At 38.3% G+C, this 26,603-nt stretch overlaps 1 protein-coding gene across 1 annotated transcript in view; it reads right to left on the minus strand.

Moving 5' to 3' along the window:
* Window positions 1-26,603, minus strand: part of SETD4 (SET domain containing 4) — a 586,654-nt gene that overhangs the window by 158,910 nt on the left and 401,141 nt on the right. The window contains exons 22-24 of the mRNA XM_082458843.1: window positions 13,187-26,592; window positions 8,648-12,856; window positions 4,742-4,785 (exon numbers count right to left, since the gene is read on the minus strand). The gene's annotated coding sequence lies outside the window, so the exon portion shown is untranslated. The remainder of the gene's footprint in view (window positions 1-4,741; window positions 4,786-8,647; window positions 12,857-13,186; window positions 26,593-26,603) is intronic.

Genomic DNA, 26,603 nt, shown 5'->3' on the forward strand with positions numbered 1-26,603 from the left:
GCAGCTCCATGGAGAGCAGTAAGCTTTATTTTACAGATCACTGAGAATGAATCAGGACTTGTCATAGCTTAAGAACCCTGGTTTGCTTTAACTAAATATGTATATATTGTATATTACATATATAAATTATAATGTAATGTCATATTGTTACATTATTATGTAATGATATACATTAGAACTATGTTAGAATTATATATGTAGCATACATATTTTAGTAACATATGTAGTTAACTTTAGTAACTTCAGTATAGTAATTTCAGAAAAAGCTCTTTCTAGACTAACCATAAAAATAAAGGCTTACTTTACTATTACTGGTTCTCTGTATTGTATTTAAACTTCTACAGTTGTGTGTCAGTTATAAAACATACCGTTAAGATAACATTGAAAAGGTTATATTAGTAAACTGCACTATAAGTATGATAATCTTCAGTTCAAATCAGAGACCAAAAAGATCCAAAGCTAGGGAAATAATTTCACCCTTACTTAATATGCTTTTCAGATTAATCTAAGAATGACACCAAAAGGCCAAGATAAGAAATGCAGGCAGTGAATGCAAGCAAAATATTTTTTTAAAAGACCATTTTAATATTGGAAATCAACGTACCCATGTAAGTGATCAAATAGTAGGAATTAACAATGTCCTAAAAAACTTCCGTTTTCCACCATTTTATTGGTTTGAGGGCTTTTAGTTTCAAGCAGAAATAAAATGAGCTTTCTTCCCTGAAGATATAATAGTCATTGTCCGGTCTGATTTTGACACTGAATTTATAAGTTATTTGGAGAAGAACAAACATCTTCAAACAGACAGTTCCTTACTGAGCACCTGTGATACACCAGGCGTTGTGCTCAGGGGTGGATTCAAAGAAGAAAAATGTCCTTGAAGGGCTCAAAATCAGACACATATTTTTTTAAGATAAAAAATAAACATGTGACTTAGTTTTTTTCCAAAGGGCCTGCAAATTGGACTTTATTGAAATTCCCTGCAAAATAGAAATCCAGGGAGAAATTAAGCAAGGTTTTATCCAGCATGTTATCTACACATTCTTAACTATGGTAGGAGCCTCCATTTTCCTCACTAGCATGGGAAGACAAAAGATACTATAAGTTCTTACTTCCACACACTTCTTTTTGTGTCTCCCCCTAATTTAGTTGCTTCATTTCTTGAAATTCCTGCTATTTTATTAGTCCTGTGTGAGGAAAATGGAGGTCAAAGCCAAAAGTCCCTCAAGATGAGGTAAAAGGAGGGAGTTGGACTCCATGTAGCCCATCCAGAGCTTGAGGACAGAAGACTCAGCTAACAATAAAGTGGGTCCCTTTGCCTGGAGGGTCCTTAATGCTAAAGACAGACTGTGAAGAGCTAGATGATTTTACAGGTATATTCCACAAACTGTCCTCTTTTAGACAAATGATTCCAGGGAGGGCTCCCCACTTAAATTTATGAGGCTGGTATAACCTAGGCACCAAAACTGGACAAGGACATTAAAAGAAAAAAGTGTTATAGGCCAACCCATCTTATGATCATTAATGCAAGAATCCTAAATAAAACATTGGTAACCTAAATCCAGCAGGCTATTAAATAATTACATCATGGCCATGTATGGCTTATCACAGGACTACAGATTGGATTAACATTAGAAAATCTACAAATATAATTCACAACATATTACAGGAGAAAAGCCACATGATTATCAAAATATTCAGAAAAACACAAAAGTAAAATTCAATACATTTCTGGATAACAAAACAAATACCCTAAACAAGTTAAGGATGGAAGGAACCCCTTTAACCTGATCAACGGAATCAACATAAATCATACACGATGGTGAAGAATTAATAACATTCCCTTAAAAGAACCAAAACAAGTCAGGAACAAGAAACAATGTCTACTTTCACTGCTTTTATTTAAAATTGTACCAGCAATCCTAGCCAGCATAATAAGGCACGAAAAAGAAATAGTCAATATAAGCATTGGAAATGAAGAAATAAAATTGTCATTATTTGTAGACTAAAGAATTAATTATTTACATAAAAAAAAGTTCAAGAGAGCTTACAACTTATTAGAGAAAAGAAATAGTGGTAGAAAAAGAGACCAAATGAACAGATTAGGGAAATTTACAACAGACCAACATATCCATGTGCACTTCATATATGAGAGAGGTGCTAATATAAACCAGAAAGAAAGAATGAACTATTCAAAAAATGTTCTGGGCTGACTGACTACACATTCGTAAAAACATCTTTGCCTCATGCCAGATTCAAAAATAAATTCCAGATGGATTTAAAATATAAAGATTTTTTTAACTTAACATTTATGGAGGAAAAAATAGAGAATAGTTTTAGAACCTCAGAATAGAGAATCACTTCTAAAGACAAAAGATGACAAGGAAAGAAAGAATGATACATTTTTTGCTACATTAAAATTAAAAACCTGTGTATGACACCATAAACAGAGTGAAATCTATAAGCCAAATACTGGAAAAGACAGCACAAATACCTGCAATGGAGATTTTCCTGTAGGTCCTATTGGCCAGAAATGGGTCAGATGACCAATCATTGCTTATCTGTAGGAGCTTAGGGAAGACCTGCCCTCATTTCTTGGGACATTGCCACCTCACACCTCAACCAAATCAGGACACTTTTAATAAGAAAGAAAGGAGGGAAATATTGGTTGGGTAAGCAAACTATTACATCTGCCAAAGGCTGTTCACAAGCAATTGACAGAAGAGTAAACCAGAATGATTAATAAACCAATGAAAAGTTCTGGGCTTCACTAGTAATCGAGGAATACAATTTAATGGTTGGGGGAGGGAGAGAGGAAGAGAGAGACAGAGAGAGAATATCATACAACCATCAGATTGAAAAAATTCTAAAACATGTAATAACACCACATTATTGGGGTTTGAAGAGGCCCATCTCCACTTAGATGCCTTGTAAGCCTCTCAGTTCAATGTATTCAAACCCAAACTGCTTCCTACAAACCCTTCTTTCCAACCCAGTCGATGGCACCACCAACAACTTAAGGGAAAGACTTGAGTCATCCTTAACTACTGTCATAGCTTCACGGCTCATATCCAGTCACCCTGACATACTTGTAGGTCCTTCTTTTCTGTTTCCACAGTGCTAAGACCCATCTCCACTACCTGGTGGATGTCCTCATCATCTCCTGCATGAAAATCCTCTACATTCTCTTAACCCATCTTTTTGCTTCCTATCTTGCTGCCTTCCAACCACTGTTCAGCAGGTAGTGGAGCTGTCTCTGCATGCTTAAATGCTCCCAATAGCCATTGTTATAAAGATCAAGTTGAAATGCCAGATGGGACGTCCCTTAAAGATCTGTCTGTACCTCTTCCAGCCCCATCTACAGGCCTCTCTAGGAGTCCACACCTTCCTATTGGGTTCAATTTTCTTTTCCCCGAGTACATTCATTAAGAGTTATTTTAGTGAGGATCTATGAGCAATAAATTCATCTAGCATTTGTATGAAATTGTTTTTATTTGCTTTCATCCTTGAATGATTATTTATTCCATGTTCATTGTTATTATCTCTCAGCACTTTGAGGGCCAAGGAAGGCCACTAATGATGGCACCCAGGACACAGACCAATGATGCAGAGTCAAAAAAAAAAAAAAAAAAAAAGACTTGCCTTCCTTCTAATTTCTGTCTGACCAGCCTTACTTATAAAACAGAGTGTACTTCACAAAGAGAACTCCATAAACTCTAATCAACATCTTTGCTTTGCTTATCTCTGACAACACAATGCTCTTCCAAAAACAAAAAACAAAAAAAGAAAACAGCAAGGGGCACACCGTCCTGACTATCTTTGTAAGGTAAGAAAAGTTTAGAAATACTCTTGCACCTTGCCATACTTTAGAGGCTGTGATGCCTAGCTTTCTATGATTATAAAAAAAAATTTTATAAGTTAAATAAATATGTTAAACTTTCTATTTTAATTCTAGATGTAAGATCCAGACATGAGATTCAATGCTCAGGACACTGAGGCTAACTTATTTCTGTAAAATAAATCATTTCCTTTCAGCTGGTAAGCTGAAAGGGAATGTATGTTATTCATTAGATTACCAGTACCCACATATCAGCACTATTGGGTAATTCTTTTTCATCTCTAAAACACCAATATTTGTGCCTAATTTAATTGATTTATGCCAAAGATGCAGGTGAAAATTGTTTTGAGTTTTATTACATTACAAAACTATTAGCTTAGTGTTTCAGAGAGGAAGAAAAAATGTTTTGAAAAAATAAAAAGAGATCCAGGGGCCCATTGGCCAAAAGAAAACACACCAAGGAGTGGCATGCACATAACAGGCTTCTGGGTACAAGTTTAAATCAAATTTTCTTAGGAGAGGCAGACATTGCTTATATTTTACAAAGGATATATTTGACCTAAACATGCATAAAACATAGATGATCATATTATAAACAGCCTAAAAATATTAACTCATTTCCCCCTTATTTGGCATTTCCTTTGGCACTTTTGTATGCAATCTGAAATCCACTGTAAAGCACTTGACATACATACATATAGTCTCATATATGCCCTCTTGAAATGTGAATGTATATAAACCATGTCTCAATGTAAGTTGACTATAAATTCTTTTCAGTCAAAGACCATGATTTTTGTCGTTATTCTTTCCTAATTATTAAAAATATCTCAAAATACCCACTTTGGTGCTGTGTTTAGATTTATATGGTAGATTTGCTTTCCCCAAATGCTGTACTTCTCTTACCACCAGGACTTTGCGTGTGGTCTATCTGGAACATTCATCTCATCCTTCAAGAAATAGACATTAAAAATATGGTTAAAAGATATTGTGAGAAACTTTATGACAGTAAACTTGACAATTTATATGAAATGAACACATTCCTTGACAATCACATCTTACCAAAGCTGACACAAAAAGAAAGAGAAAATATGAATAGCTCTATATTTATCTAAGAAATTGAATCTGTAAATAAAAATATTTCCACAAAGAAAATTCTAGGTCCGGACGGCTTCACCTGTGAGCTCTTTTAAATATGTAAGGAAGAAATGACATCCGTCATACACAAAACCTTTCAGAGAACAGAAAAAGTCCAGCTTAATCATAATATCGAAATCTGCAAGGGCATTACAAAATAAAGAAATTATACATCAAATTCACTTATCAGGTACAAAATCCTGAACAAACTATTTGCAAACTAAATTTAGTAATGTATAGAAACGGAAAATACATTATGGTAAATTTGGGCTTATCCTAGGAAGGCAAAGTTGGATTAATATTAGAAAATTCATATAATTAACTGCATTACCAGATTAAACATGAAATCATCATATGGTCCTTCCAATAGATGCAGAAAAAATGATTAGATAAATTTCAATGCTCATTTATGTGAAAAAAACACCTTTAACAAACTAGGAATACGAAGGGACTTTCATAACCTATAAAGAAAATTCATAGCAAATATACTTTATGATGAAAGTTAAAAACTCTCCTGGGGAGTCAGGAACAAGATTCAAATGCATGTCATAATTTCTATCAACATTTTAGTGGAAATTCTAGCAAGTACAAGGAAATATAAACTAAATGCATAAAGACTGTTATGAAAGAAACAAAACTTTCATAACTCACAAATGATATGTTATCATGATTTTAGCATCTATGTTCATGAGTACATTTGCATTGTCATTTTTCATCCTCATTCCTGTGAGGTTTGGTCAAGTTTATTCTAGTTTCATAAACTTTTTCAGTACTCTGGTATACTTTTTTTATGTATTAGCCGTGTCTCTTATTTTCTGATGCTTTGACATTAGGAGGTCCTGCTGCTCCTAGAGGGACTGCCCCGCCCCACAGGGTTAACTAATTCCCAAAGATAGTAAACAACTCACCCGTGAGGGTGCCTGTCAAATGTAAACCAATCCAGAGCCCACACACCTAACTCCTTCTTTATCAGGCTTTCATATACCAGGACACTATCCACCTGCCCCAATCGCTCCAGGGTCACGTACCAAACACCTAAGGACAGCTCCTATGCCCCAGAGCCTCCTGAAATCATTCAAAGTAATCAATCTTAAACCTGTTTACCCTGCCTCACCCATTCTTTTGTCCATTGTGGCAAGAAGCCACAATAAAGGTTTATGCCACTGTTTTCCCCTCTCCTCTGCCTCCTGACCACCTGGTGCTTCCTCATGTGTCCCCCATGCCGGGCCATGTCCCTTCTGCTTGCGACCCTTGAGTATAACAACCTGTCTTTACAATGGTAATATTCTCCCAATCTGTTGACCTTGCCAGAACTAAGCAATAATACAACCTCTTATTTTAAAATATATAAAATTAGAGTCATTCGTGAGAACTGGCCCTCGTCCAGCTCCCCTTGCATTACTGTTCCCTTTCTTTTCAGGTTTCAGCGGCACTGGACTTCTTCCTTTTCCTCTACATGCCTTAGGGTTTTTGCTCCCATGATTCCCCCCACCCAGAATTCTCCTTCCCCAGAACCCTGCTGGTTCCTTTATCACCATCTCAGGCAAGCCTTCCCTGGCCATGTGGTCTAAAGTAAACCCCTCCCCTGCAGCCCCCTTTCTTTATTATCAATACATTACTTTATTTTATTTTATTTTATTTTATTTATTTATTTTATTTTATTTTATTTTATTATTTTATTTTATTTTATTTATTTTATTTATTTTATTTTATTTTATTTTATTTTATTTGTTTTGTTTTATTTTATTTTATTTTAATCTTGTTATTCCATTGGACTTATTGCAACCTGAAATTATCTTTGTTTCTTCTTAGTTTACTTCCCTATAGTCTGCTTCCTTGAAAGCCAGAAATCCACCTGATTTTCACTGCTTTAGCCTAGGAGAGTACATGACACACAATAGGGGCTCATCACCATCGTTTGAATGAAGAATTAATAAATGGACACAAGAATATGCCACAAGCCATGGCAGGTATTTGAGAAAATAGTTTGGGAAAATAGTGAGGAGACCATATCCCTTAGAGCCAAGGTCCTTTAGGGGATGGTGGGGAAGCGAGTCCGTAGGGAGCCCTGAGTACCCAGTGGGAGAGGAAGACAGCTTGGAGCATAAACACCATCCACACTCGCCCCCCAGCTCTTGAGCTGAGACTCAGTATCTGGCTGAAGGCTTGCAATGAATTCGCCTCTTGTGTCACCTAGACTATAGGCTTCAGATAATCGACAGGGAATATTGTAATCAGTGACTATTTTTAATTCTAGAGAGACCCAAACATGCAATTCTTTTCTTCCTTAAAATAAGAGAAGACATCTTAGAAAACGAGACGTTTAAAACACAGATCACTAAGCATCAATTTGGGCATTATCTGAATTCTGACATCATAAGTGAAAACAGTTTTAACTCCACTTAAAAAGATGTCAGATTCAGGCAGTTTTACAACAGGAAATGGGAAAAGGTTAAGGCCTTAACATGATTCAGGTGTCATTTGATATATATACATAGGAAATAAGGTCAGTTAAAATAATTTTTTTCATCAAGAAATTTACAGCTCAGAATAAAATGATGTTTCAATCCATTTTAACCAGCGTTCCGACTCATTCATGTTTCTTAACATTACTCTGTATTGACCACTTAAAAGCTGCAAACCATGGAAAGTTCAAAGAAGACCTCTGTGCTTATTTGACTAACATTTTAATTCTGGTAAAGTTTAAACTACTGAATGCAGCTATTTTCATGACAAAAAAAAAAAGGAGTCTGCCATTAAAATGTGGGTGACTGGAATAAAATGGAGAAATTCATTAGCATCAAAGTTCCTTGGTTCATGAAACAAACCGGTTCAAGGGAGGAAGCCAGAGAAGTGTGAATAAACCTCAACGGTTTTGCTGTTTATTTATAAATATCTATGCACATATTCAAGACCCAACTCAAATATCACTTCCAGGTGACTACTTACTTTTTCCTCTCCTGTTTTCCAGTGTATAAATCTCTATTCTTATGCATATTTCCTTAGATAATAGATATCTCCTCTACTCAACTTTTGGCTTCATAAAAGCAGAAGTCCTCTTTTTGTCGATTTTGAATCCCCAGGCCCTGGCATAGTGTCATACTTTCAAGAAATATTAATTGACAAAGTAAAAGGGTATTTTAATCAAGGGCCTCCTATATATGTACTAGGTGCTGGTCATTGTTGCTTTAATAGTAATTTTCTTTAAAAAACCCTGATCTGCCCCTGTCCTCAAGAACCTTATGTTCTGATTGTGGAATTTAAAGAGGCAGAGGGTTTGTTTACTAGTTACCACTCTGTCTTCACCCACCCAGTTTGCCAGGAGTTTAATAGCAACCTGCCTGTATTTTTTTCACAAAGGGTTTATACTCCAAATATAGTCTTCATCATAAAAAATCAGGGGATTGTGTCACACCATCTTAACACTATCCTTAATGGTATCTTCAAAATTAAGGAAAAAAATCCATAAGATTCCAAATTGTTTATTAAAGAAAAGCCCTGATTGACGAAATGTTTCAGACCGTGCCTGCCATATTTTTTAAAGAAAGGAAAATTTTACATGTAACATGTGGAAGTCACTATATTAATTTAGTTATAAAATATATCTAGTAAAGAGCTGCTTCTAGGTATAATTTATACAGTTAATACGTCCAACTATAAATCAAAAGCACTCACCGTGTGGTGTTTCTAGTGAAATTGTCCCACTCTCCATTAATTTTACTGACTGGAATTTCAGTCGAAGATTAAGCAGTTGATTTTTCAAGTAGTAACACAAATTCTCTTTTCTCTTAATGGAAGATGGTGAGAAAGGGTGTTTTCCACATTTCTGGCCTATGAGGAGAGACAAAGCAGTTTTATTGTACCGGATTGGAAAGACAATGCTCCCGTTTGGATAGGTTGGTTTTTTTTGTTTGTTTTTTTGGTTTTTTTAGTCACCTATACACATAGTGTAGAGGCTGAGAATTTTCTTATTCAAGGGAATTATAAAATATATATTTTTAATGGGGAGAATCTGCTATACTAAAAATATAAAAGCTATGTCGTCCCAATGTGTGAAATAATTGTGATTTGAAGTATTAGGGTCCATTATCCCCATAGAAACCCGCACACCTATCACAGGTTGGGTTTTGGTTTTTGATTTGGAAAATATGGACCCTATAATGGTCCATCGCACTCTGTCACCCAAAATGTCCCACAATAAAAGTGTGTGGTAACTCAATCTTCCCCATGGGAATTAGCCAACTCTGATGTTATGAGCAGGTCTCAGTCTAATTTTTTAAAGAGCTACTTGCCATATATTTCCCACCAGACAGTCTTAAAATTTATTGTGACCTTATACACCATATGAAAATTCAGGGTAGTATTGGTAGATCTTTCTTAATTCCAATAATCATCAAGCACCTTTTAAACACTGTTTACTAAATTATTAATCTCCAATTTTTTTTCAACATCTTTATTGGAGTAAATTGCTTTACAATGGTGTGTTAGTTTCTGCTGTATAACAAAGTGAATCAGCTATACATACACATATATCCCCATATCTCCTCCCTCTTGCGTCTCCCTCCCACCCTCCTTATCCCACCCCTCTAGGTGGTCACAAAAAACCGAGCTGATCTCCCTGTGCTATGCGGCTGCTTCCCACTCGGTACCTATTTTACATTTGGTAGTGTATCTCGTATTTTTAACATGGGCTTTTCTAAATTGTTTTCCTAAATCCTGGGAAAAGCACCCCAAAATGATATCTTGTGGAAAGAGAGCACAAACGTACAGCATACACACAAAATAAGTATTTGTAGTCCACTTTCAATTTATTCAAAATATACTCTTCTCTCCCAGTTAAAGGAGAAAATGATTACATATTCAGTTATCTTGAAATAATTAAAAGGTCATCAATTTCCTGTCATGGAAGTGATATGGTTTAATTACATTGTATAAATGTATTGACCAGGCCATGGGGGAGAGTATACCCCTGAGAGGTTATTATCCCAACAACAATCTGACCTCCACTGAGTGGGATATAAGTGTGTACTTAGAGATTTGTGTATATTTGTGGATTTTAAAATAACTGTAGATTTGGGATTAGCAGATACAAACTACTATATATAAAATAGTTAAATATAAGGTCCTACTGTATAGCACAGAGAACTATATTGAACATCTTGTAATAACCTATAATGAAAAAGAATATAACTATATGTATGACTGAATCACTTTACTGTACACCTGAAACTAACACAATATTGTAAATCAACTCCTTCAGTTTTAAAAAAAAGAATCAAATAAATATAGCAGGATTTTATCTGAAACAACAATAGAAAATAAAAAATAAAATTGCATTTAGGGCAATTGTATTGAGATTAATTAAGGTTTGGTTTACTACCCAGAGTCCACAAGTCAAATATCATCCAGACTGACAATTTAGGGTGAAAAGTAAGGACTCAAGAGTTCAAAATATAGGGAAGTCAGTTGAAAAACGCAAAGGATTATAGTAAAAAAATAATGACTATAGAGTCTCTGAATGGTAAAGCTGGTTGGAACCAGAGAGAGTTTAAGATTTGCTCATGTTTTTCTATGAGAAAATAAAATACTTATTCATATAAATACAGAATTCATTTATATTAATGTATACAAACTTTCCCTTTGCAAGGACTTTCATCCCATCAGACTAACTATTGAAATTGGGCAAAGAAAATGGCCAATAAAAATGGCGATTAAATAGAACATCCCTCAAGGTAATCATACTTTCAGTTTCCCCTAATCTACCCTAAAACAGCTCAAAGGAACAAGTCTCTAAGCTGAAGGGTTCATTCTGATATCATCCAGTCACGAGTCTACATGAGCTAGGGAAAACCTACATAGTAAGTAGTGTGGAAAAATTCCATTGACTAGCTAGAATGTCAAAATGTAGTATTTCTACCCAAAAGTTTTGTTACAACAAGTGGTAGCATACAATAGTTTCCAATACAGAGAATTTCTTCAAAGTGAGGTCAATTAGAGTCTTAACACACTGTTATTAACACATGGATTAATAATTCACAAAACAGATTTTTCTCCTCTCTTTACCCCGCATCACTCCATGCTTGAGGCTTAACAGATTGCTTGGATACCTCTACAAAGGCCGTTTCTGCTTCACTCATTTGAGCCTGTGCACTGGTTGTCTGTTTCCTGGATGCCACTCCCCACCTCTCTCCCATCCCCACCCGGTAAACAGACTCAACTCGAAGATCAAAGTTCCTAGTAAAGCCCCCAGAGCTGGAGCTGGGCATTTCTTCCACTATTTACCGTATTTACCTCTAGCCATGTCTCAATTATGCAAAGCAGCACAGTAAATGGAAACAACTCTGCATCAGGAGTCAGCTCCCTGTTTTGTCACTTACCACATTTGTGATCCTGAGGAAGCTTCCCAATCACCCAAGCCTTGGACTCCTTATGTGTAAAATTGGAATAATGACACATAACTAAAAAGTCTTACAACAACTAAAAGAGAGAATTTGTGAAAAGCCCAGCACAGCGCATGGCACACAGGGGCACTCAGCAAATGGTACACCTTCCACAAATCCCATCTCCCTTCTCCAGGGTTCCCTCCAATAACCCTGCAGCCCACCAGAGTGGGGACCCCGGGGACGATGCACCCTATGTTAGGTCAGCACCCTGCTTGCTGCCCCCTGAAGCCCTATGTATACATGAAGTTTCCTCTGGGTTACAGCCTTCTCCTCCTCCTCTGTCTCCCCAGCTGATCCCAGCTTCCAACACAGAGACTGTGATTCACATCATCTGGGGTGAGGTCTGCAGTTGAGTAGTTTTTTTTTAAACTTTAAAAACTTTTATTTTATATTGGAGTATAGTTGACTACAATGTTGTGTTAGTTTCAGGTGTACAGCAAGGTGATTCAGCTATACATATACATATATCGATTCTTTTTCAGATTCTTTTCCTATATAGGTTATTAAAGTATATTGAGTAGAGTTCCCTGTGTTATACAGTAGGTCCTTGTTGATTATTTTGTATATAGTAGTGTGTATCTGCTAATCCCAAGCTCTTAATTTATCACTCCCCCCAACCTTTCCCCTCTGGTAAACATAAGTTTGTTTTCTATGTCTGTGAGTCTGTTTCTGTTTTGTGTTTTGTTTTTCTTGGGGCGGGCTGGGATATTAACTTTCTTTTTTTAATTTCTATTTTATATTGGAGTATAGTTCATTTGCAGGGTTGTGTTAGCTTCAGGTGTACAGCAAAGTGATTCAGCTATATATATACATATATCTATTATTTTTCAGATTCTTTTCCCATATATGTTATTACAGAATATTGAGTATAGTTCCCTGTGCTATACAGTAGGCCCTTGTTGATTATCTATTTTATATATAGTAGTGTGCATATGTTAATCCCAACCCCTTAAAGCCCTATGTATACATGAAGTTTCCTCTGTGTTACAGCCTTCTCCTCCTTATCTGTCTCCCCAACAGATTCCAGTTTCTGACACAGAGGTTGTGATTCACATCATCTGGGCTGGGGTCTGCAGTTGAGTATTTTTTAAACTCCTAGAAGTTATTCTAATGTGCAACCAGGATTGAAACCCAACACATCCTTCTGTGATCCCTCCACATAACGGAGTCCCTCTCCAAATGTACTGTAATTGTTTGTTTCCTAGATGGCAACACCCTTCAAGGTCAGCACTGTGTTTCATTCAACTTCAAATCACTAAAATCTTAACACAATGTCGAGCATTTTGCAGACCCTCAAAATCTTAATAAGTAAATAAAAGGGTAAAATGTTGGATAAATGGCCCACCTTGCTAGTCCTCTTTTCTTTTCTGGAGAATGTGTATAATATTTCTCTTACTCACAAAGACACTGAAAAATTAAATCAAGTTTTTTTTAAAAAAGCCTATGTTGGGCTTCCCTAGTGGCGCAGTGGTTGAGAGTCTGCCTGCCAATGCAGGGGACACGGGTCCAAGCCCTGGTCTGGGAAGATCCCACATGCTGCGGAGTGACTAAGCCCGTGAGCCACAATTGCTGAGCCTGCGCATCTGGAGCCTGTGCTCTGCAACAAGAGAGGTCACCATAGTGAGAGGCCCGCGCACCGCGATGAAGAGTGGCCCCCACTTGCCGCAACTAGAGAAAGCCCTCGCACAGAAACAAAGACCCAACACAGCCATAAATAAATAAATAAATAAATAAATAATTAAAATAGCTTTACCTTTAAAAAAAAAAAAGCATATGTTTGGGTGGGATGAATTGGGAGCTTGGGATTGACATATATACACTACTATATATAAAATAGATAACTAATGAGAACCTACTGTATAGCACAGGGAACTCTACTCGGTGCTCTGTGGTGACCCAAATAGGAAGGAAATCCAAAAAAGAGGGAATATATGTAACCATGTGGCTGATTCACTTTGCTGTACAGCAAAAACTGACACAACAGTGTAAAGCAAGTATACTCCAATAAAAAAATAAAGAGCATATGTTTAAATAAATATGTACTGTATAAAGCAAAAGCATTGCCAAATTCCAATAATATATGTTCATATTCACTTTATACAATAAGAAAGCTGAAAGTAGGAATGTTTGTGAAAACGTATCAATTTAGTCATTCAAACGTCTCTCTTGAACTCATTTCTTTTTAATTTGTGGCTTTCAGCAGTAACCCTGGAAATAACTTCTTTAAAGTAGAATTCATGGCCGCGGTGACTTTGAACTCAGCTCACAGAGACTGATAGATGCTGAGCTAAACAGCATCTCACTTGAAACAAGACTGGCATGTGAAGCTATGGCTGCAGAAGAAGAGGGATCACGTGTGCAGTCAGGGCCACTCCTGGCCCCGGAGCTGGATCAAATTCGAAAAAGCAGAACACAACCAGAATCCACTCTCTAAGCATCGTTCCTCAGGTAAGGCTTGGACACCTCCAACTCTGATCCCCCCACAGGGGACAGTTCATACCTGAACGGTGCCCTGGGTGAGTCTATTATTGCTTTTAGGATGTGGGGAATAGCAGTATTCATTTCCAACTGGGTTCTTGACAAATTGCCACAAACTTAGAGCCTCAAAAACTGATAGCAAAAACAGTCCACAGATTTATTCTCTAACAGTTCTGGAGGTCAGACATCCAGAATGAGTCTTAAGGGACTAAAATCAAGGTGTCAGCGGGGCCAGTTCCTTCTGGAGTCTCCAGGGGATAAGCTGTCCCTTGTCTCTTCTAGCTTCTGGTGGCTCCTGACAGCATCACTCCAATCTCTGCCTCTGTGGTCTCATCACATCCTCCTCCATCGTAGTCAAGTCCCCTTCTGCCTCCCCCTTAGGTTTACATTTGGGGCCACCTGGATAATTCAGGATAATCTCTGCATCTCCAGGTCCTTAACTTAATCACATCTACAAAGTCCTTCTTGCCATGGAAGATGACATTCACAGGTTCTGGAGATTAGGACGTGGACATATTTAGGGGCCATTATTCAGCCAGTACAGACACATAACTGGATGAAAGTAAGATCTGTCCACAAATAATTATAATACAAGGCAGCACATAAAGATGCTCTAAGAGAAGGACAGGTGAAGACATACAGAAGTAAGAGAGGAAATAAGTCCTTCCCACTAAGAAGGGTCAGGAAAGGCCCTGTGGGCTGTAGGATTTGACCTGGTCTTGAGAGATGGGAAGACTTTGGAAAAAGTAAAACTCAAAATATGTCAGTAAAAAAGTCAATAATCGATACTCATTCTTCCTGTGGTGTGCACATACACATACACACACACAGTAAAATAAACCAAAACAATTTTTTGAAAAAGAATGATTGGGAGTATTCTGGACCCTTCAGCCAATGGTATAAATTGATACCAATGGTATCAACTGTGACCAAGGGTATAAATCGATATTATATAAAATATTGAAATTCTGGAACAAGATTAAACTGAAATCTACAGAACACAATAGTCAAGGAACTGGCTATCTTACTGCATATATATATAATATGTATGGTAAAATAAATATTTTAAATAAATGAGAAAGGGGTAAGTCGTTTCATAAATAAATCCCCCTGGAACAATTGATTATTTGATGAAAAAAATCTATTTAGATTCTCACCTAAAATCATTCACCAAAAAATATAAATTCCAAGGGAAATTTAAAATTAAATATAATATATCAATATATAAGAAATCAAGAAGAAAAAACTTTTTAAATTTACCATCATTGGAGGAGGTACAATTTACTAAAAGTAAGATGAAAACATTATTATATGTTACTAAGTTTAAATTTTAAGCTTCTCTTCGATCAAAATAAATAAATAGAACAAAATTAAAAGGCAAACATCATATTTGGGGAAAAATAGTCACAGGAAATACTATCTAGACAAAGTACTAATATCATTATATATATAAAAAGGTTAATCAAATTGAATTTTAAAATACTGAAGCTCCAATGGATAAATTGACAGAGGATGTGAATAGGCAATTTCCAAAAAGGAAATATAACTAATCAACAAATGTGTGGAAAATGTTTTCCTTCACTAGTAATCAAGGAATGGGACATTAAAATAACAATGAAGTAACCTTTGACCCTTATCAAATTAGCAAAGATTTTTTTAAAAAATAATAATTTCCACTGCTGATAAGGGGACTGTGAAAAAGGTACTCTCAAATATTGCTGATATTTTGGTATAATCCTTTTGGAAAGCAATTTGGCAAAGAGCCTTGCAATGTTTATACTCTCTAACTCAGCAAGTCCACTTTTGAGAATGGAGCCTAAGAAAGTAATTCTGAATATTCAGAAGCACTATCTATAAAAGGAAAAGAAAAAAATCAGAAGTAATCTAAATACCAGATACAAACACAGTTTTTACATGAGTTGTGTATATTCATTTCATTAATTATAATGTAACTTTTAAAAATTATATTTCTAAAGAATATGCAATATATGGAAAATATAAGCATTACAATGTTAAATGAAAAAAAGAGTAGGATAGAAATAGTATATACATGATCTTTCCATTTAGAATGAAAACAAATAGAATAAAGATTAGATATAAATACAAAAAAATATTAACAGTGTCTGTCTTTGGATAGTGAAACCATGGATGAAATAGATAGATAATAGATAGATGGATAGATATTTGTTTGTTTTAATTATAAGATATCCTTTTGTCATCATTGTCAAACTCTTACAGTTTGTCACATAAAGCTTCATTAAAAACTAATTTTAAATGCCCCCAATTAAACTTTTTTCCTACTGAAAATTTTCAGGAAATAAATTTTTTCCATTTTTAAAAAATAAAAACCGGTTTTTGTTTTTAATTTTTTTTGTTGTCTGTATGTAAATAACACAAGAATTACAAGTTTAGAATCTCCTTCAAGAGAATACCCAGACCACTTTCCTTCTAAGACAATAGTTATCTGGTACAGCATTTTAAATCTCCATTGATTACACCATAACCCTCATAAAGTGTTTCTACTTGCTCATAACTTCTCCCATAAGCTCTGAAATTCAAATAAGTTATGCAGTTTTTTAAAAATTCTAATCTAGGTTTTGATATATATCTGTCTAGAGATAAAAGCTAAGTTGATTTCATGTCTTTAAAAAGACCCTCAAATATTACATGTGCTTCTAATCTCATTAGCAATTAGTTTTTAAACTGTTTGCTCATTGAACGTAACATTTGCAGATAATTTTAAGAAATGATTTTTCAAATTGCTTTAATAAATTCATCAAATGACTCCCCACTGTTGGATTTGGCAAAAATGGAGTTTGAGGTTGAGGAAAAGAAGGGATGCAGGCCCAAGAGCCCAGACAATCTGGGAGCCAGAAACCAGTGGCCCAGCAAGATGCCTGGTCACATCCAGAACCCAGGAGCCACTTGGCACTGGGAACGAAATGCACCCTTCTGTCTTGGACACCAGACCTGGGATGCAGCCAAGAACGGGGCTTGCCTTGGGGGACTTTCAGGAACCTTCCTGCACCAGCCCTGCCCCTTCTCTCGCTGGAGCTCTCCCCTCTGCTGGGGAGTAGCCAGCCATGCAGAGCAGCGTCCAGGCCCTCTCGGGAGCCCTGCTGCCATGGACCAGGCAAGGAGCCCTGGTCAAACGTGACATTGCCTTTAGGACATAAGGAAGACTTGAATATCTCCCTGAACTTCTCTTGCCTGGTTTGTAGCCGTGTTGGACCAGGCCGGAAACTGTGACCTCCTGATACACAGTGTCTAGACAGTATGACATCCAAACCACATCAGCAGACCTCATCTCCTCATCAAAAATGTCAACATTCTGGAATTGCCCCATCCGGAATTGTAGCCACTAGCCACATAAAGCCATTTAACGTTAACTTTAAATTTATTAAAATTAAATAAAACTTAAAATGCAGTTCCTCTGTTGCAAAAGCCATAGTTCAAGTTCAGCCAGAGGTGTCTGGTGGCTGCCACCTCAGACAACACAGGTCTAGACCATTCCCACCATCACAGAAAGGCCCACGGGGCAGCACTGTTCCAGAACATACTGGCTCTAGCAGGGAGTCAACGGGCCCACTTCCCCCATTTCTAAGACAGTAAAACTTAGAGGATCTGACTCGAAAAAAAAAAAAAAAAAAACAGGGAAGAAGCTCAAATGCTGTTACCATTTAATTAATTAATTAAAATTTGCCTTCAGCCCCATCCATATAAAATAAACTCCTGACTGTGGTCAGCGGTTACATGCAGACTTTGTCATTTTGCTTACTGACTACACATTTTCATTGATCAATTCTAAATTGGATTATTGTTAGTTTTAAAAGCGCCTGAGCAGCAGAAAGTGGCCATGTGGCAGGCAAAGGGGAGATTGATAGCAGAATAAACAGGGAAAGTGACAAGATTCGAGGCTGAATTGATCACTGTCAGCGGGTCCGTGGTCAGCTGTCTGCCCTTTAGTGCCCAAAGTAAACATCAGAATAATGTTTAGACAAACACATTTGATTTTTGAGGTAATGGGTATGTCAACTAAATGACAAACCTTAGAAAGGTCAAAGGGATAGCCATTTTTCAGACTCTTTCAACCATTAATCGTTGATTTTGGTAACAGTGCTCTGGTAGGCAGTGCGGGGAGAGAACGTCGACTTGTGTGTGCTGTGTGATGCTCCAGACAGACCTCCCCAGGATTCACCTGGTCGTCAAAATAAAATGCTGTTGTAAGCGAAGAGTTCCTCCTTTAAAAATGGCACTCAGCATCTCAGTTGTCCAAAGACAATCCAAAATGCAGCAATCTTATTAATCCTTTGAAGGGACTCAGTCCATTAGCACCCACTAAAATCATATTTCTGTGGCCTGTTATCTACAATAAAACAAAGCACAGCAAATCCATTCCTAATCATCCATTAGCCTCTGAGACATTTATAACATTGTTCCAAACACAGGAAATCACTGGTGAATCACAAGTATCCGAAATTATAGTTTGGTACAATTCACCACTTGCTGGGTCATTTTTAATGTGATTTTTTTCCCTTTGAAATATCATACATTAACTATGACTTACAAGGCCAATCAGCACTGATGGTGACTATTGCGAGAGTCCCAAATTCACCTGGCTTATCTGATCACACAAAGCATTTTTTTTCTTTTGCCTAGAGGGATGTGACAGATGAAACTGGATGGGAATGGAATGTAGGTAGAGATGTTCCTGCCTCCAGAAGGAGCTGAGCATGACCCTGCTTCTCACAGAAGAATGTCACGGTGTTCTTGTGTGCTGGCAGTTGCTGCATGCAAATCATAATTTATCAATCTATTGAAATTATGTCACTTGCCAAAATGTTAGGACTCTCTAAACTCATCAAGCACATCAATGTACATAGGAAGTCAGAGAAATGTGAAGTGTGTATCTGAGTCCTACCTGTAAATACACGTGCCATGGCATGGAGTGCACATTCCTCAGATAAAATAGTGTAATGAGTAGGAAGCATAAACCATATAGAGGTCTATTGTTTTGCTGTGTAAAATTCCAGCAAACTCACTGTGCAGCTTGGGTACTTAGGAAATAAGTCTTTGAATATGTCTGCAGTGTGGGAGTGTCTTAGTCAGCTTCAGTGCCATAACAAAATACCTAGAGTGAGTGGCTTGAACAATAAAACTTTATTTTCTCACAGCTCTCGAGTCTAGAAGTCCAAGATCAAGGAGCCAGCATGGTCAGTTTCTGGTGGGAGCTCTCTTCCTGGATTGTAGACAGTCGCCTTCCTGCTGTGTCCTCACAGGGCAGGGAGAGAGAGAGAGAGAGGGAGAGAGGGAGAAAGGGAGAAAGCAAGCTCTTTAGAGTCTCTTTTAATAAGGTCACTAATCCTACCATAAAGGCCCCATCCTCATGACCTCATCTAAACCTAATGACCTCCCAAAGGCCCCACCTCTGAATACCATCACGTTGGAGGTCAGGGCTTCAACATATGAATGTAGGGGGCACGCAATCAGTCCATAGCAGGAGGCATGAGGTTATCAGCTTATGGAGGTGGATGTTACTGATGTTCACCAATTTCTAGTTCTTGTCTATTTCTAGTGATGTCTTCATTACACTTCTCCGTACCCTTGGAATTAAGTTTGGCCATGTCATTAGTCATGGCTAATGAAACATGAGGCATGTCACTTCCAGGCCAAAACATGTCACTGCTGTTGCTCAGCTCTCCCGTCATCTCTTACGCTATCAAGGTAAGCCCTGAGCCCCTTGTGATGGTGTCATAGGTGGTATTCTAGTTACCATGCTGCAGAAGAGCTGAGCAGCTTAAAAAAAGCATTGACTTATATTCATGGATGCTGTGGGTCAACAATTTGAACAGGGTAAAAAGAGGATGACTTGTCAATGCTCCATTATATCTGAGGCTGGGAAGTCAATGGCTAATGTCTAGAATCATCTGAAGGCTTGTTCATTCACATATCTGGTGCTGGGGAAGATGATTCAAAGGCTAAGACTGCCACCTTGAGTGCCCACTGTAGACTCTCTAAGTGGTGGGGACTTGCTCACAAACGGCAACATCCAGGCAGTCAGATTTCATACATGGTGGCCCAGGGCTCCAGCAAAGAAGGCAGAAACTACATGGTCTTTTGAAGCCAGCTTGGAAGCCACACATATTACATCAGGTATACGCTATTAGCTGAAGTATCAATAAGCTGGCCCAGGTTCAAGGAGAGGGGACACATACACCATCTCTCCACCAGAGGAGTGTCAAAGAACGTCTGTGCATGGCTGGAGTCGGTGGGGAGGGGACTTTTTAAGACCACTACTGAGGGTGTGGAATGCCTGTTTGGAGCAGAGCCCCACTGCCCTTCCACAAAACCATGTGGAATAATAATAAATTCTTACTGTGTTAAGCCACTGAGGTTTTGGTGGCATCTGTCCATGCCCAACCCAAATAGAATATCTCCTTAAGTCCTCAAAGAGTTAATGAGCTTCCTCCATAAATATCAAATTAACCAAAACAGGAAAGGCTTCTGCTTCAGAGGAGTATAGCTCCAGTACTAAATTCATGCTTCAAAAGCAATCAGGTTGGAGTGTATAACTGAATTACTTTGTTGTACAACAGAGATTGGCACAGAATTGTAAATCAACTGTACTTCAATAAAAAAAAATTTTATAAAAAAAAAAAAGCAATCAGGTTATGCAACTTTAAACCAACATCCCCCAAACTGTGTTTGGAGGAACACAATATATATGTCCAATTTTTTTAGCAAGAAAACGGAGGTTCCCAATAAAGCCACAATAGCATGTACCTGCCCCAGGTACCTGCCCCCAACTGCCTGCTAAGTGGCCGTGTCAAACATCGTAGATCAGCCTCAACACTAACCGTCAAACAATCCTCTCCTGAGTCCCAAAAACTACTTTCTCTAAGATTCATTCTAGTATAGTTCCTCTCCAAATCCACATTATGTTTGTACCTTTGTGTATGTAAATTCCTGTCTTTGGTCTACTTTGGTGCAGAGGAGAGAGTATGGGTTTGAATTCTACTATTTGACCAGTTATTTCCAATAAGTATGTCAAAGTATAATTCTATGTCTAAAGTTGAACTAAAAGCTGGATTGCGGGGTGAGGGATCTACTGAAGACTTGTTAGCAAAGGCTAAGATCTGAAGTAGCTTTTTGTCTCCCTAGGGAGGCAAGATGGGCACACAAAACCATATTTGTGATCTGATCGTGTATGATAAGGACATTATCAGAGTCAGGAGAAAGGAGATGAGAATTGGTTAAAGTAGAAGGAGACAGCTTTAGAGAGGGAACTGGATTCAGCTTGTCTTTGCAAGGAAGACAGACTGGACTGTAAGGGGAGGAGAAAGAATGCACAGAATGTGTAGAGGCAAGAATGCTCAGGGGAGGATGTGGTGCAAGGAAGAAACCAGACAGCTGGACTATGTACAGTGTCCTCACAAAGCATCAAGTTATCAAAGTTATTGATACTTCCAAAGTCATTGTGATCCAGTGGAGAACCTGACTCAGCCCACTTCCCAAGGGCTTCAGACCAGATGGAAAACTAGGTTCCTCTTATTTTATTCTATGACCTGGAGCAGCTTGAAAAAAGCAAGAAAAGTCAAGAGTCTGGGAGGAGGTGGGCTGTGAAACAGAAGGTCCTGGGCACAAATCCAACTCTGCTTCTCAATCGCAGATGAGGACTTAACTCATCCACTCCTCAGCTTCCCCTTTTGCCAAATGAGTATGAAATTCTCATGAACATGACTTCTCTGTGGATTAGTTTGACACTGTGTGTAAAGTTCCCAGCACTGTTATGGTTACATGGTAGATGCTCAAAAGAAGGTGTGTGTTATCATCACCATCATCATCATTATCATCACCATCACCTCATTAACAAAATGAAAGATCCCAAGGATAAATTCCAAGCTATGCTTTGGAAAGAAATAGACTAGAAAGATAGAGATTTGTAGAGAACACAGGGCTCATGAGTCCTGAGTCAGCAATAGAATGTGCTTCAACTAAAAAAGTTAATTTAAGAATATTTTCCATCCGCGGTTTGTTGAATCTGCAGATGCGGAACCCACAGGTATGGAGGCCGTGTCAAACATCGTAGTAATGAAACTGTAGTAATGAAACAAGGAAAGAGCAGCATTATAAAATCCCAATGCAAGTTAGTGTTGACTTCTCAGGAGGAGCGGGGAGGACAGATGTCAATGAACATTATAGGCAGTATTCTAGTCCTTGGATTGTGCGGAGGCTTGATGCCTGTAACGTATCATTAATAAATGAATAAGTAAAATGGGAGAGGGCCATGCACGAACCGATGATGATAGCTCAAATATCAAGTAAAATCAAATACTGCCCAGTTCTGTACTTGGTTATGTGAATGATGAGAAAATGTCCTCATGTAAGAGTCTTCCATCCTCTGAACACTGAAGCAAAATAATTATACTCATTAAAGAAAAAATGTTAATTTAAGAATATCATTTTAAAAAAAGGAAGTACTAATGTCTGCTGCAACATGCAACATGGATGAACATTGGAAATACTATGCTAAGTCAAAGAAACCAGATGCAAAAACCATATTGTAAACTAGAGATGATCATACTAACTGAAGTAAGTCAGAAAGAGAAAGACAAATAGCATATGATACCATTTATATGTGGAATCTAAAATATGACACAAATGAACTTACCTATGAAACAGAAACAGACTCACAGACATAGAGAACAGACTTGTAGTTGCCAAGGGGGAGGGGTGTGGGGGGAGGGATGGAGTGGGAGTTTGGGGTTGGTAGATGCAAACTATCAATGTTATATATAGAATGGATAAACAACAAGTTCTTACTGTGTAGCACAGGGAACTATATTCAATATCCTGGGATAAACCGTAACGGAAAAGAATGTGAAAAAAAATGTATATATGTGTATAGCTGAGTCACCTTGCTGTATGGCAGAATTTAGCACAACATTGTAAATCAACTATACTTCAATTAAAAAAAAATAGAAAAAGACCATATTGTATGAGTCCATTGATATGAAATGTCCAGAACAGACAAATCCATAAAGACAGAGAACAGATTAGGGTTTTCCAGGGGTTCTGGAGAAGAGGCAATGGGAGTAACTGCTTAATGGGTTCAAGGTTTCCATTCAGGGTGATGAAAAGTTCTGGAACTAGCCAGTAATGATGGTTGCAAAACATCATGAATGTACCTAACGCCACTGAATTGTACACTTTACAGTGGTTAAAATGGTAAATTTTAAATTATGTGTATTTTAACACAATAAAAAAGTGGCATCCAAATATATTAGCAGAAAAGTAACATTAAAAATCAGGGAACTAGTGGGAAGCAGCCACATAGCACAGGGAGATCAGCTTGGTGCTTTGTGACCACCTGGAGGGGTGGGATAGGGAGGGTGGGAGGGAGACACAAGAGGGAGGAGATATGGGGTTATATGTATATGTATAGCTGATTCACTTTGTTATAAAGCAGAAACTAACACACCATTGTAAAGCAATTTTACTCCAATAAAGATGTTAAAAAAAAAAGCAGGGAACTAACTCTCTCCTAACACTCAGAATTTAAGACCCTAGTGAGACGACGGTACAGTATGGATGCATGACGTTAAAAATGACTGATAGAGAAACTGAAGAGCAATAAAAATAATAAAAAGCCTAGAAAAGAGACACTGTGCCAAAAAGTGGTCAGAGATGGAATGACTAACACAGACAGAGGAGACAGCAATAACGTGTAGAAATCGGAGAGGTTATCTGAGATTATCTGACTGTCCATGTACGCTCTATTAAAATAACAAGATTGTCCTTGCATAATTCCCCACTCTAATTCATTTCAGCAAAAGTCCCACCCCAGAACCCCTGGGGCACTGAATGCCAACTATAAATAAACCGTGTTTATTTGTAAACAATACTGTGAAACAATTCTGTATTGTAATCAATTTTCGTATTTTCCCAAATTTCAATGCATAGAGAAACTCGAATCTTGGTGTAATATTTTCCCCACGAATAGGGAAAGTTGATACTTTCACCATTTGGAAGACAGAGAGAGAAGGATGCTTTCTGGAGAAGGAGTTAAAAGATGTTAAACGGAGTAGAAGGTGGACCATTGTGCACAACTCTCCCCTCACTACAGCTGGTCATCTGCTGGAACCAGTGAGCAGAGGGGCACTTGCCGTCTGAGAGGGAAGTGGCTGAATTAGGGAAGCCCTTTATTTGGAGGAAAGCCCTTTATTTGGAGGAAAGCTTTGTTAGCAAGGACAGCTACGGGGCTGTGATCAGAACGCCCAGCTGAGGCTACCCCAGGAGTCCTGTAAGAGAAAGGCCTGAGCTCGTGCTGTCAGGCTCAGCTCTGAGTCGGCAAACAAATATACAGTTTTTGAGTTAAAGTTTCATGTAGTGCTGTAATAACTAATCTTGCTTCGATGTTCATAAGGTCATCATTTTGGAATCTGTAGACTGACAGTAATAACTCCACGAATCAGGCTGCCTGAATCCAATTACAAATATCTCATCTATAGTGGCAGCAACTTGGAGTGAGGTGAAACTTGGAAGAAAGGCTGGAAAAGTTCCATCCGGACCGCTAGCCTGAAAAAAATGCTGATAAACATGAAACTTATCAACAATTCTGAAATGTCTTTCCCAGATAGAAACATTTTACGCTATGAGCTTTTTGAGGACTCTTTTTCGGAGAAGCCTGACTGCACACCATGGGTTCAGAATGCAAATCACCACCTACAGCGGAAGAAAGAGATAAATTTAAAAAGCAGATTTTCAGAGAAAAACCCAAAGGAAGACAAACAAATGGACAAATGGGGTAGGGGAGGTGAGATGAAGGGACGGAGTGAGATGAGGAGGGACAGAGATGAAAATAAGAAAGATCCCAAAAAGGAGACTCACTTCATCTCTTCAAATTTCCTGGTGTCCTGATGGAGTAATGGGAGATTCCAACATAGATGGGAGGATCTAAGTAAAGGATCAGGGGACATCAGCTGGCTTTTTATTTGTTCCCAGACCCGAGCGGTGTCCACCTCTCAGCTGACACCTCTCTCACCCACGGGTGGCCCCTGATCTGCTCCAGCTAAGTTTGTTTCCTTGTTGACCGACACGCCAACACATCACAACAAGAAGGTGGCATGGAAAGTGATTTAAAACACACATCATGCTCATAGGAAGAGAGTCAGTCTTCTTATCTGCCCCTGCAAAATAGGAATTGCACAAAAGGACACGTTGTCATCGTAAAAGGACGACGGGCAGCCAGGCTGACCCGTAGAGCTAGGGCTTGGAGAACGAGGAGGCCAGTCAAGGCTCTATCTCCCCTGACACCAGGGTGCAGGGCCACACTCCCATCTACTCACTTAGCTGTGAACGCCAAAAGTTCTGCAATCCTTTCTAGACTTTAGAACCATAAGGATTACAGTGTCCCATCTCAAGAAGAAAGGAAGTGCCTTTTTTTTTTTGGATTAGGTTTGGTTTGTTGTTTGTTTTGCTCTGTTTCCACTTGCTCTCAGGTCAGCTACCCACTCTTCAGAACGGAACCAGACTTCCTCTGCACCGTGAACAGGACCCTGGCTTTTTCCCCAGGCCTCCTGAAGAACTTCTAGCACCTTCCTCACACAGATTGCAGGTAGGAGATTAGAAGCACAGAGCTCTGGAATTGGAAGGACGGAAAAGAAGATGTAAATAAAGGTCCATCTTTCAATCTCCTGGGACTCCAGTTCAAATTTAAGCGCTCAAAACAGTGACTCTCTCCTAGAGAAAGGGAGCCGCTGTTCCATCCACAGTGCAACAGGCTGTTTCCTGGCTGGTGCTGCCCATCTCTGGGCTAAAGCCAGAGTGCCCGCTGCATGAGCTGTGAGCACACGTGGTCCAGCAGAAACCCCTTCGTTTTCCACATCTGTCTCTTTAAAATGTCGGTAAGGTCCACTTTCTCCCTGCATTGCATCTGTTTCCCTGGCATCCCACATTTCTGTTACAGAGAGCAAAATCCTTGATTTATTGCTTTCTCTTTTTAAAAGTAAGACAATGTAAGTTCAAGACATTTAGCAAGTGTCTCCAGCTAAGCCAAAAATTTAAAGATGAGGAAGCATTTGGAATTCCCTATACTATTCTCCTGTGACCAGGTTGTGTGTTGTTTGTTTCCCGGGCATGTTGTGATACGAGGCTCTTTGACTACATATAAAGATGTCTTAATTGGTCTCAGTGATTTCCAGCTTGCAAGACATCACCTAGAGCTAGACTGGTGCAAATTTTTAAAATTTTTAATTAGCATTTTAAAAATTAAAAATAAACCTAGAGTTAGATCAGTCCATATTCAAATGCTCTGGGCATCAGTCCCAGCTACTCACCAGCTGGTGACTTGAGACCAGTTACCTAACTTCCCCATGCCTCAGTTTCCCGCATCTACAAAACTCTGATGAGAATTCCTGCCCTACATACTTGGCAATACTAAAATGGGAAAATGCTACGAATTATAAAGCATTCAAAGGTGCTGTCTTATGACTGAGAATACCAACTTGTTCACTGGGGGACTTGCAGGTTATGCTCAAGTCATTGGAGAGTACGACACAAGTAACTTCTTACTAAACTACTGAACTACAGGGCTTCTTCCAGAACCCATCCATGTGAGTGCTAGTAGCTACCTTTCCATCTACGGTATGGAACACCTGTTTTTACAGAATGATCATCTGAGTGCAGCTGTTTCCAAATCTAAAAATAAG

The sequence above is a fragment of the Balaenoptera physalus genome (assembly GCF_965194825.1).
Source record: "Balaenoptera physalus genome assembly, chromosome: 4".
Classification (NCBI taxonomy): domain Eukaryota; kingdom Metazoa; phylum Chordata; class Mammalia; order Artiodactyla; family Balaenopteridae; genus Balaenoptera; species Balaenoptera physalus.